The 12,206-nt window shown below is 46.3% G+C and overlaps 1 protein-coding gene and 1 long non-coding RNA gene across 4 annotated transcripts in view; one reads left to right on the plus strand and one right to left on the minus strand.

Annotated features, from left to right (window-relative positions):
- LOC132823495 (uncharacterized) overlaps positions 1-12,206 on the minus strand; it is a 162,251-nt gene that overhangs the window by 99,391 nt on the left and 50,654 nt on the right. For all 3 annotated transcript variants that reach the window (XR_009645556.1, XR_009645554.1, XR_009645555.1), the window contains exon 3: positions 6,959-7,220. This is a non-coding gene — a long non-coding RNA (uncharacterized LOC132823495). The remainder of the gene's footprint in view (positions 1-6,958; positions 7,221-12,206) is intronic.
- LOC132823494 (synaptopodin 2-like protein) overlaps positions 1-12,206 on the plus strand; it is a 98,828-nt gene that overhangs the window by 12,781 nt on the left and 73,841 nt on the right. The gene's annotated exons all lie outside the window — the stretch shown is intronic.

Raw genomic sequence — 12,206 nt, forward strand, 5'->3', positions numbered from 1 at the left:
GGAGTCACATCTTGGGAAAACCAGGGAACGACAGCAGTTTTAATTTCTTAAAGGAAATTAATGAACCAGATGGGTTTTTACAACAGCTGACAGTGGTTACACAGTCACCTTTAGACCAGCAGCTTATTGAATTCAAAGGTCACCGTCAGGCATGCTGGGGTCAAACCCATGTCCCCAGACCATTCTGAGGAACGCATACCAGACTTGAAACATTAACTCGGTTTCTCTCTCCACGGAAGCTGACAGACATACTGAGTTTCTGCAGCATTCTCTCTGTATGCTTCAGATTTCCAGTATCCGCAGTATTTTGCCTTGGGCCAATTCTCATCCAGTGACATTACCCACCCTGTAACCCCTTCCCCATTACCCACCCTGTAACCCCTTCCCCATTACCCACCCTGTAGCCCCCTTCCCCATTACCCACCCTGTCACCCCCATCCCAATTTCCCACTCTGTAACCCCCTTCCCCATTACCCACTATGTAATCCCCCCTTCCTCATTACCCACTCTGTATCCCCTTCCCCATTACCCACTCTGTCACCCTCTTCCCCATTGCCCCCCCAGTACTCCCCTTCCCCAATTACCCACCATGTAACCTCTCCCCCATTACCTCCAGTACCTCCCTTCCCCATTACCCACCCTGTAACCCCTTCCCCATTACCCACCCTGTAACCCCTTCCCCATTACCCACCCTGTAACCCCCACCCCATTACTCACCCCGTACCCCCCTCCCTCATCACCCACCCTGTACCCCTTCCCCATTACCCACCCGGTAACCCCTTCCCCATTACCCACTCTGTGCCCCTTCCCCATTACCCACCCTGTAACTCCTTCCCCATTACACACCCAGTCACCCTCTTCCCAATTACCCACTCTGTAACTCCTTCCCCATTACCCACCCTGTATCCCCATTCCTCATTGACCCCCAGTACTCCCCTTCTCCACTACCCACCCTATAACCCCTCTTCCCCATTAACCACCCTGTAACCTCTTCCCCATTACCCCCCAGTACCTCCCTTCCCCATTACCCACCTTGTACCCCATTTCCCATTACCCATCCTGTAACTCCTCCTCCCCATTGCCCACCCTGTAACCCTTTCCCCATTACCCACCTCGTAACCCCCATCCCATTACCCACCCAGTACCCACCTTTCCCATTACCAACCCTTTACCCCCTTCCTCATCACCACCTTGTACTTCCTTCCCCATTACCCACCCTGTAACCCCTTCCCGATTACCCACCCTGTAACTACCCTTCCCTATTACCCACCCTGTAACCCCTTCTGGATTACCCACCCTGTAACTACCCTTCCCTATTACCCACCCTGTAATCCCCCTTCTCCATTACCCACCCTGTAACCCCCATCCCTATTATCCACCCTGTGCCCCCATCCCTATTATCCACCCTGTGTCCCCTTCCCCATTACCCACCCTGTACCCCCTTCCCCATTACCCACCCTGTACCCCCTTCCCCATTACCCATCCTGTAACCTCCTTCCCCAATACCTACCCTGTACCCCCTTCCCCATTACCCATCCTGTAACCCCCTTCCCCATCACCCAACCTGTAACCCCCCTTCCCCATTAGCCAACCTGTACCCCCTTACGAATTACCCACCCTGCAACCTCTTCCCCATTACCCACCCTGTAACCACCTTTCCCATTACCCACACTGTAACCACCCTTACCCATTACCCACCCTGTAACCCCCTTCCCCATTAACCACCCTGTAACCCCTTCTCCATTAACCCCCTGTAACTCCTTCCCCATTACCCACCCTGTAACCACCCTTCCCCATTACCCACCCTGTTACACCCTTCCCCATTACCCACCCTGTAACCCCTTCCCCATTACCCACACTGTAACCACCCTTACCCATTACCCACCCTGTAACCCCTTCCCCATTACCCACCCTGTAACCACCCTTCCCCATTACCCACCCTGTTACACCCTTCCCCATTACCCACCCTGTAACCCCTTCCCCATTACCCACACTGTAACCACCCTTACCCATTACCCACCCTGTAACCCCTTCCCCATTACCCACCCTGTAACCACCCTTCCCCATTACCCACCCTGTAACCCCCTTCCCCATTACCCACCCTGTAACCCCTTTCCCTTACCCACCCTGTAACCCCTTTCCCATTACCCACCCTGTAACCCCCTTCCCCATTACCCACCCTGTAACCCCTTCCCCATTACCAACTCTGTAACCACCCTTATCCATTACCCACCCTGTAACCCCCTTCCCCATTAACCACCCCATAACCCCTTCCCCATTAACCCCCTGTAACGCCTTCCGCATTACCCACCCTGCAAACTCTTCCCCATTACCCACACTGTAACCCCATCCCCATTACCCACACTGTAACCAGTTTCCCATTACCCACCCTGTAACCCCTTCCCCACTACCACCCCTGTAACCCCCCACCCATTTACCCACCCTGTAACCCCCTTCCCCATTACCCACCCCATAACCCCTTCCCCATTAACCCCCTGTAACCCCTTCCCCATTACACACCCTGCAAACTCTTCCCCATTACCCACACTGTAACCCCTTCTCCATTACCCACCCTGTAACCCCCTTCCCCATTACCCACCCTGTAACCCCCTTCCCCATTACCCACCCCATAACCCCTTCCCCATTAACCCCCTGTAACCCCTTCCCCATTACACACCCTGCAAACTCTTCCCCATTACCCACACTGTAACCCCTTCTCCATTACCCACCCTGTAACCCCATCCCCATTACCCACCTTGTAACTCCATCCCCATTACCCACCCTGTAACCCCTTCCCCACTACCACCCCTGTAACCCCCCATCCATTTACCCACCCTGTAACCCCCTTCCCCATTACCCACCCTGTAACCCCTCCCCATTACCCACAATGTAACCCCTTCCCCATTACACACCCAGTCACCCCCTTCCCAATTACCCACTCTGTAACCCCCTTCCCCATTACCCACTCTGTAATCCCCCCCTTCCCCATTACCCTCCCGTAACCTCTTCCCCACTAGAGACAAAGGATTCATTGATAGGGGCATCAAGTACAAGAGTGGAGAGGTTATGCTGGAACGGTGCAGCAGATGTGTCAGACCTCAGCTCGAACTATATACAGGACACCGTCTGGGCAGCATCCGAGGAGCAGGAGAATTAAGGATTCGGGCAAAAGCCTTTCATCAGGTATTCTCCTACTCCTCGGATGGTTCCTGTCCTATCTTTCCAGCACCACACTCTCGACTCTGATCTCCAGCATCTGCTGACCTTACTGTCTCCTCGGACATTGTCCCGACTGCAGTTGGAGGATTGTGCACGTGCCGGGTGCTGCACTATCGGAAAGATTTCATGCACTGGAGAAAGCGCAGAAGAGGCTTACGAGAATTGTTCCTGAAATAAGACATTCAGTTGTACAGTCATAGAAGCTGAGAGTCATGGAGTCACACAGCACGGAAACAAACCCTTCGGTCCAACCAGTCCATACTGACTACAATCCCAAACTAAACTAGACCCACCTGGCTCATGTCTCTCCAAACATTTGTTATTCATGTACTTATCCAAATGTATTTAAACATTGTAATAGTACCCCACCTCCCCTGACAGTTCATTCCACGCACGCTGTGAGAACAGATCAAAGAAGTTGGGACTGTATTCTTTGGAGAGAAAAAGGCTGAGGGAAGATTCGATTAAAGTTTTCAAAATCATGAGCGAATCCAGACGGAGTGAAAAGAGAGAAGCTGGTCCCACCTGAAAACAAGACGGTGCAGCATTAAACAGTTTGGCGAAGGAAGCAAAAGTGAAGTGAGAAAGCGAGGAGTTAGGGTGGAAACGTGGTGGAGAGGCAGCTTCAACTGAGGCATTCAGGAGGACACCAGATAGTTATTTAAGTAGAGACATTGTACAAGGCTACAGAGAAAAGGCAGGAATTTGGCACCGAGTCCAAGTGCTGAGAGGGACAGTGCAGACTCCATTGGCCAATGGCACCCTTCTATACCATAACCATTCTGTAATTTGCAGATTTGGGCATTCACATGAGCTACTGAAAAGAATTTTTTAAAATCACAGGCACCCACAATCTAGGATATTCAAATTAAACAACAACCTGCATTTGTGTAGCATCTTTGACTTTGTAAATTCTCCCAAAATATGTCCACAGGAGTGTTAGCAAGCAGAATTTAGACACTCAGGCGCTTAAAGAGCTGATAATATAAGCGACTGGGAACTGGGACAATGCAAGTAGCTTCGAACAAGCTTTCTGAAGAAGGAGAAGGAAGTTGAGAGACAGAGAAGTTTAAAGATAGAATTCTGGAGTTTGGAGACCACCCATTTGAATGAACACACAGTAGTGGCAGAGCAATGCAAATCCAAGACACACATGAGGCCAGGGTTGGAAGGGTTCAATGGTTTTGTCGAGGTGCAGGAGATTACAGAGATAGGGACAAACGACGTGAAGCAATTTGAAAAAGGTGAGTGAACTGTAAAATCACGCTGTTTATAAAATGTTTGCACGACATTTTTACAGGGTGGGTATAAGTTGGATATTTTCCCACGCTGATGACTCCAGAACCAGGTGACATTAGCTCAGGGTAACGGGCAAGCCTTTTTGAGATGAGGAGGAATTTCTTCATTCAGGTGATGATGAATCCCAGGGATTTGCTCCTTCAGTGGGTTGGAGATCTCAAACATTGATCAGGTTCAAGAAAGAAATTCATAGGTTGTTGGCAACAGCTGACATCAAAGGATGTGGACATAGTGGGGTTGATCAGCCATGATTTAGAATGGCAGGACAGGTTCAATGGGCTGAATGGCCTATTTCAGTTCCTACGCTTCCAGACAAGGAGGTCAGTGAGCACAGGAGCAATGGGCAAACGGGAGATGATGTGACTTAGGCTATAGGCAGCAGCAGATCAATAAACTAACAGAATCCAACATGGAGGAAGTGAGGACTGCAGATGCTGGAGATCAGAGTCGAAAAGTATGGTGCTGGAAAAGCACAGCCAGTCAGGCAGCATCCGAGGAGCAGGACAATCGACGTTTCGGGCATAAACCTTTCATCAGGTGTGGATATGGTGTATAATGAGGCTATTCAACCCATCATGTGTACACTGGCTCTACTATCTAATCCGGTTCTATGACTAGTGCCAATCTCCTGCCTTTTCCCCCTTATCCCTGCATACCATCACTGTCCTACGAAACCATCCAATACCCTCTTGATAGCCTCAACTGAATCTGGCTTCCCAACGTTACCCCAGTAAGCCCCTGCCTATTTGCCATAGAAATATTTCTCTGTCACACCACCCTCACTACATGTGCACATCACTTTAAATCTATGTGCCTCTCGTGAATGTTCTTTTTAATGAGCAGAAACTGTGTCTTCCTAGCTACTCATAATTATGAAAACTCATACAGATCTCTTCCCAGTTTTCCCCACTCCAAGGAGAACAGACCCAACACCTTCAATCTATCCTCACAATCCTGGAATCTATCCTCATTCCTGGAACCATCCCAGTCAAATTGCTTCTGTGTTCTCTCCAATATGTTAACATCCTTCCCATAATTTGGCTGTGAGTCTTTACAGAAGTTTCTGGAACTCCTTGGATAATGGTTTCCAGAGTCACTGACGGTGATCAGGACTTCCTTTAGTTTCACATCCCCCATCCCGCACTGCCCAACCCTATGGTTTGAACGGACCTGTTGGGCCAAATGGCCTCCATTACATTGTAAAATTCTATGATATCTCTCTGAAAAGGTCCAACGCTAAACTAATCTTTCTCTTAAAGGTGCCATTTAAATGCTTGTGGAGTTGGAGCAATGGCCTCTCCCTTTCATTATACATGTCTCTTGAGCTTCTAATGTAATACACTGGCTCAATAATGCACCCACTGACTGTGAGTAACACAGCACCGTACGTAGAAACAATACATGCCCTCAAGTTCTCTTGTGCAGTCATATATCCATCTGGTGTTTCCTTTCTCTGTGAAAAGCATCTTAAATAATTTAAAGTTCTGTGAAAGAAAACTCCTCATTACTGCACTGACTGACCTAACTCTGACTGACGCCATCTCCTACCTGGCTTAATACACCAACATCACTGGAACTGTGCCTCAACTCTCCTCCGCTGTAGATCATTTCCAAACCTCTCTCCCTCTGTAGTAACATCAAGAACTGCAGGACTGAGCAAGTTAGTGCTGTGTAAGTGCCACACGATAGCACTGTCGATGACTGCTTCCATCACTTTACTGATGATCGAGAGTTGACAAATGCAGCAGTAATTACTAGGTTGGATTTGTCCTGCATTTTTGTGTACGGCACATGCCTGGGCAATTTTCCACATTGTCAGGTAGGTGCTAGTGTTGTAACTGTACTGGAACAGCCTGGCTAGGGCTGCTGCAGGTACTGGAGCACACGTCTTCAGTACTGTTGCCAAGCTTTACTGTTATCAAGGCACATAGCTCCTGGAGTAGCCAGTGGTTTGAACCATTTCTTGATTCTAAATGGAGTAAATTAGTTTGGCTGGAAAGGGCCTCTGAAGGAGGCCAAGAGGAATCACTCCCTGCCTGATCATGTTTGCAAATGCTTCAGCCATTGCCTGTCACTTTGAGGTGACGGGCTGCCTCAGCATTGTAAATAGGGTTATTTGTGGAATTTTTTCCTCAGGGAAATTGTATAATTGTCCATCACCGTTCACAACTGAATGAGGGAGGACAGCAGAGCTTAGACCTGATCTATTGGTTGCAGGGTTATTGAGTCCATCAATTCTATGTTAATTCTACTGTTTGACATGCAAGTAATCCTGTGTTGTAGCTTCACTAGTTTGGCACCTCAGTTTTTTGGTAAGCCTGGTGCTGCATCTGGCATGCCCTCTTCAGTGAACTATAGGGTTGGCAACCTGGCTGGATGGTGATGAGACAGTAGGAGCTATGCAGACAAATGAGGGTACAGATTATTGTGGAGGACATACCTGCTGCTGAGGTCCCAGTCTTGAGCTGCCACATCGGTTCTGAATTCACTCCATTCAGGACGGTGGTAATTCCACACAATGGAGCCTCTCTTCTTAGTTGAAATGTAACGTTCTCTCCTTCTTTATTGTCATGGACAGCTCAATTGCCAAGATTGGGGAGGGTGAGTTCTCTTGGGATTTCCTCAGCATCTGCTTGATCTTCCTATGAGTTGATGTACAGTTGATTCCCAGACCTTAACAGCTTGTCTTTACAGTTAGTTACCTGAAGACAAAGGAATTTGGTACAAGCCTTAAGGGGATAAAGTTCCTTGGTTGCAAATTCAAATACTGGAGGCAACAAACAGCAGCCATTGTATTGGCCATGCATAAGGTGAAGCAGAAACTCATCAGAATGTTTCTAAGCTTCCAAAGTTTCACTTATAAGAAGAGGTGACATAAACTAGACCTTTTCCCTGCAATATAGAAAGTATTTTGATCAAGGGTATGGGAGATGGAGAGAAATTGAGATTTATAAGGTAGATATCTCAAGGGCAAGAAAGGTTTACAAGGATGTTGCCAGGGTTGGAGGGATTGAGCTGCAGGGAGAGGCTGAATAGGCTGGGATTGTTTTCCCTGGAGCTTGGGTGGCTGAGGGATGACCTTGCAGGAGTTTAATAAATCATGAAGGGCATGGAATGGGTAAATAGATAAGGTTTTTTCCCGTGGGGTGGGGGAGTCCAGAACTAGAGGGCATAAGTTTAGGGTGAGAGGGGAAAGATATAAAAGGGACCTAAGGGGCAACTTTATCACGCAGAGGGTGGTACATGTATGGAATGAGCTGCCAGAGGATGCGGTGGAAGCTGGTGCAATTACAACATTTAAAAGGCATCGGGATGAGTATATGAATAGGAAGGGTATGGAGGGATATGAGGCGAGATTAGGTTAGGATATCTGGTTGAACAAGTTGGACCAAAGGGTCTGTTTACTTGCTGTACATCTCTATGACTCTAACTATGATTCTAAATGATGGCCCAACTAGTGAAGCTGACAGCTCATGAATGAACTTTTGAAAACTCTCATTGGTAGAAGAGCAGGGGATTTTCCCACATCTTTGGTGAATGCATTTCCCTCAATGGATATCACTGTGAGCCACTTATCTCACCACTGTTTGTGAGAAATGCAAAATTGGTGCTGAGTTCCAATAGTGAATCGCCTTCAAAAGTGCCAGATTGGAGTTAGTGTGCATTGGAAGGTCTCAAAGTTGTGGAAAATGGTAAGTCTTGACAGGGGTGAAACCAAATTTTGACAGTACCCCTTATTCATCATTTCCTGTTATGTGGGTCAGGGACGTGGAGGAAGAGATCAAGAGGTGGGTGAGGGGAAGTGAGGCAGCACAAGTGCTTCCCTTTCTTCAGAAACTGATCTGGTTGTTGTCTGAACTCCATTGCACTGTTACTGCAACAATCTCTCCCACTAATACGTACCATATGTCTGACACTTCTCATGTGAAATACTTCCGTCTCAGTGCTTTATTTAGTAGTTAATAGGTTAAAGAGTTTTTTATAACTAATAAAGCTCCACATTGGTCTCCTTTAGTATGCCATTAATTGAACACATCAGCTTTCGGGAGAGCATAACTGAGAACAGTTGGAGTTTGGGGAATTTATGTCCATTCGCAGAATCAGTCTTCCTTTCGACATCATTATTCCCTCTCTTCTGACCATTTAGCTTGTCATCCAAATGCACACAATACCACAGATGTCATCAACCTCCTGGGACCAATTTTCTATCCAGTTCTTTGAGCTGATCCTCTGATGGAGTCATAGAGCTGTACAGCAGAGAAGCAAACCCTTTACTCCAACTAGTCCATGCTGAATAGATATCCTAAATTAGTCCAGTCCCATTTGCCAGCACCCGGCCCATATTCCTCTAAACCCTTCCTATTCATATATACATCCAGATGCTTTTTAAATGCTATAATTGTACCAGCCTTCACAACTTCCTCTGGCAACTCATTCCATACACGCACCATCTTCTGCATTAAAAGGTTGCCCCTTAGGTCTTAAACCTACACCCTCTAGTTCTGGACTCTTCCACCCAGGAAAAAGACCTTGCCTATTCACCCTATCCATGCCCCTCATGATTTTATAAGCTTCTATAAGGTCACCCCTCAGCCTCTGATGCTACAGGGAAAACAGCACTAGCCTATTCAGCTTCTCCCGATATCTCAAACCCTCCAAACCCAATGACATCCTTGTAAATCTTTTCTGAACACTTTCAGGTTTCACAACATCTTTTTTATTGGACGGAGGGCAGTAGACATCAAACTTGGGAGGGTGGTGGCAACGTTTTAATGTTACAGTATTAATCATTCCAAAGCCAAGCTGAATACACTGGAGACACGAGGCCAAATCCCATCACGCTTGTGGGACTAAGTTTTATTTGTATTCATTAATGGGCTGTGGATGTCATGGGCTGGGCCAGCATTTATTGCCTGCCCCCTGTTGCCCTTGAGAGGGTGGGGTGAGCTGTCTTCTTGAACAGCTTTGGGGGGGGAATCCAAAACTATAGTGCATAAGTTTAAGGTGAGAGGAGAAAGATTTAAAAGGAACCTAAGACGTAACTTTTTCACACAGAGAGTGGTGCATGTATGGAATGAGCTGCCAGATGAAGTGGTGGAAGCTGGTACAATTACAACATTTAAAAGGCATCTGGGTGGGTAAATGAATTGCCAAATTTGAGCAAATGGGACTAGGTCAGATTGGGATGTGTGTTGGGCATGGACGAGTTGGATTGAAGGGTCTGTTTCTGTGCTGTATGAATCTATTATTCTACGACTTTGACACTGCAAACCATGCACTGTGATTTGACCCACAATGCCCTTTCAGAGGGTATTCCAGGATTTTGGCCCAGTGTCAGTGATTGAACAGCGATATATTTCCAAGTCGGGATGGTGAGTGATTTGGAAGGGAATTTGCAGGGACAGGTGTTCCCAAGTATCTGCTGCCCATGTCCTTCTAGATGGAAGTGGTTGTGGATTTGGAATGCTCTGAGGAGCTGCTATAAATTTCTGTGAGTGTATCTTGAAGACGATACACACTGCTGCTACTTAGCACCTGTGGTTTAATGATTGAATGATGTGGCAACAATCAAGCAAGCTGCTTTGCCTTGGATGGTGCTGAGTGCATTGTTAGAGCTACACCCATCCAGGCAAGTGGGGAGTATTCCATTACACTCCAGACTTGTACCTTGTAGATGATGGGCAGGCTTTGGAGAGACAGGAAATGTGTGACCCACCACACAATGCCTAACCTCCAACCTGCTCTTGTAGCCACTGTATTTATATCACTCAGCCAATCCAGTTACTGATCAATGATATTGATATTGATATTGATAATGGTGGATTCAGAGATGTGTGAGAATATAATATAAAATTAATAAATATAGAATATTAAGTGAATCTCAGCAATGGTAACCATGGCAACCATTATTGATTGCCATAAAGACACATCTGATTCACAAATGTCTTGCAGAGATTGTATTCATTCAGTCTGGCCTACATGTGACTCCAGACTCAAAGCAATATAGTTGACTCTTAAATGCCCTCTGAAATGGCTTGCAAGATCAAGATCAAGCAAAGGCTGGGCTTGCCAGTGATGCCTACATCCTTTGAAAAGATAACAAAAAGACACTCCCATCAAACGGGAACTATTGCAATGTGGCTTAGCTTTCACCTTTATGGGACAGTCCAATAAGGGTCACTAGATGACAATTGTGGCAAGTTCCTTGATGTAATCTCCCTTTCCCAAGAGATAGCACACCAGAGGTGTGTTAACCATGTCTTAATGGATTGGCTAAATATATCTATAAAGAGCAAAATGATTTCTCGCAGTGGTTAGGGGCATAGCATTTTTGTGAGATTCAGGGTGATATCAGGAAGTTCTCCTTCACACAAACACAAACCAGGAACTCTGTTCCCAAAACTGTTGTTGCAGGGTGAAGATGGCAATTGAAAAGCCAGCAACTGAGAATGATGGATTTTTATTGGGTAGCAGAACCAGTTAGGCCGAATGAAGTGAAGACACAATTCGACAATTGAAAGGTAGAATTCATTCAAGAGACAGAATGGCCTCCTCTTGTTCCTGCTTTTCCCAGAATTTCACCCGCTAACTCATAACTGGATGGAGGAGGGGATCTGGGATTTTGTGCTCCATGGGGCTCTGTAATTGGTCTGCTCAAGACTTCCTACATAATAAGGCTCAGTCTTAACAGCTTCATCACTTTGATTGTGATTGGTTGGCAAATGCTAAGATCTTATTGCCGCATTGTGGAACAGACAATCAAAGTTCCCAAGAGTGATAGTCAATAAGATGATTTTACACCCTTGACTTCTTTGCTCCGACCTTTGAGTTTAGGAATTGGAACCTCATGTTGAGGTTGTACAAGACATTTGTGAGGCCTCTTCTGTAATACTGTGTGTGGTTCTGGTGCCCCATTATAGGAAATATATTATTAACTAGAAAGGGTTCAGAAAGGATTTATCGGATGTTGCCAGGAATGGAAGGTCTGTGATATAAAAACAGACATGAAAAACTGGGACTTTTTCTACTGAAGCATCAGAGGCTGAGGGGTGACCTTCTAGAGGTGACCTTATAAAATCATGAGAAGCATGGATAGGGTAAATAGAAAAAGTCTTTTCCCAAAGGTGCAGGAGTTCAAAACTACAGGGCATAGTTTTAAGGTGAGAGGAAAAAGATTTAAAAAAGGACAGGAGGGGCAACATTTTTACACAGAGGGTGGTTTGTGCATGGAATGAACTTCCTGAGAAAGTGGTGGATGTGCAGGTACAGTTACAATGTTTAAAAGACATTTAGTTAAATTCATGATTAGGAGAAGTTTGGAGGGATATGGGCCAAGCGCAGGCAGGTGAGACTAGTTTAGTTGGGGTTATGGTTGGCATGGACTAGTTGGACCGAAGAGTTTGTTTCCGTGTTGTATGACTGTATGACTCTGTCTGGATCCCTATCTTGGGAAAGTTCAGGTGGAATTCGTATTGGAGTACATTCTCTGAAGATTCAAAAAATCATAGGTGATCTTTTTGAGACGTGCAAAATTCTTTGTGTGCACTTGCAATGCCAAGATATACAAGGCGATGGGCCAAGTGCTGAGTAGTGGGATTAGGATACTTGGGTTTTTGTCTCACGGACATAACAGACCAAAGTGTCTCTTTCCATACTATAGACCTCTCTGACTCACTGGAGTTTAAAAG

Source organism: Hemiscyllium ocellatum, chromosome 16 (genome assembly GCF_020745735.1).
Source record: "Hemiscyllium ocellatum isolate sHemOce1 chromosome 16, sHemOce1.pat.X.cur, whole genome shotgun sequence".
NCBI lineage: Eukaryota > Metazoa > Chordata > Chondrichthyes > Orectolobiformes > Hemiscylliidae > Hemiscyllium > Hemiscyllium ocellatum.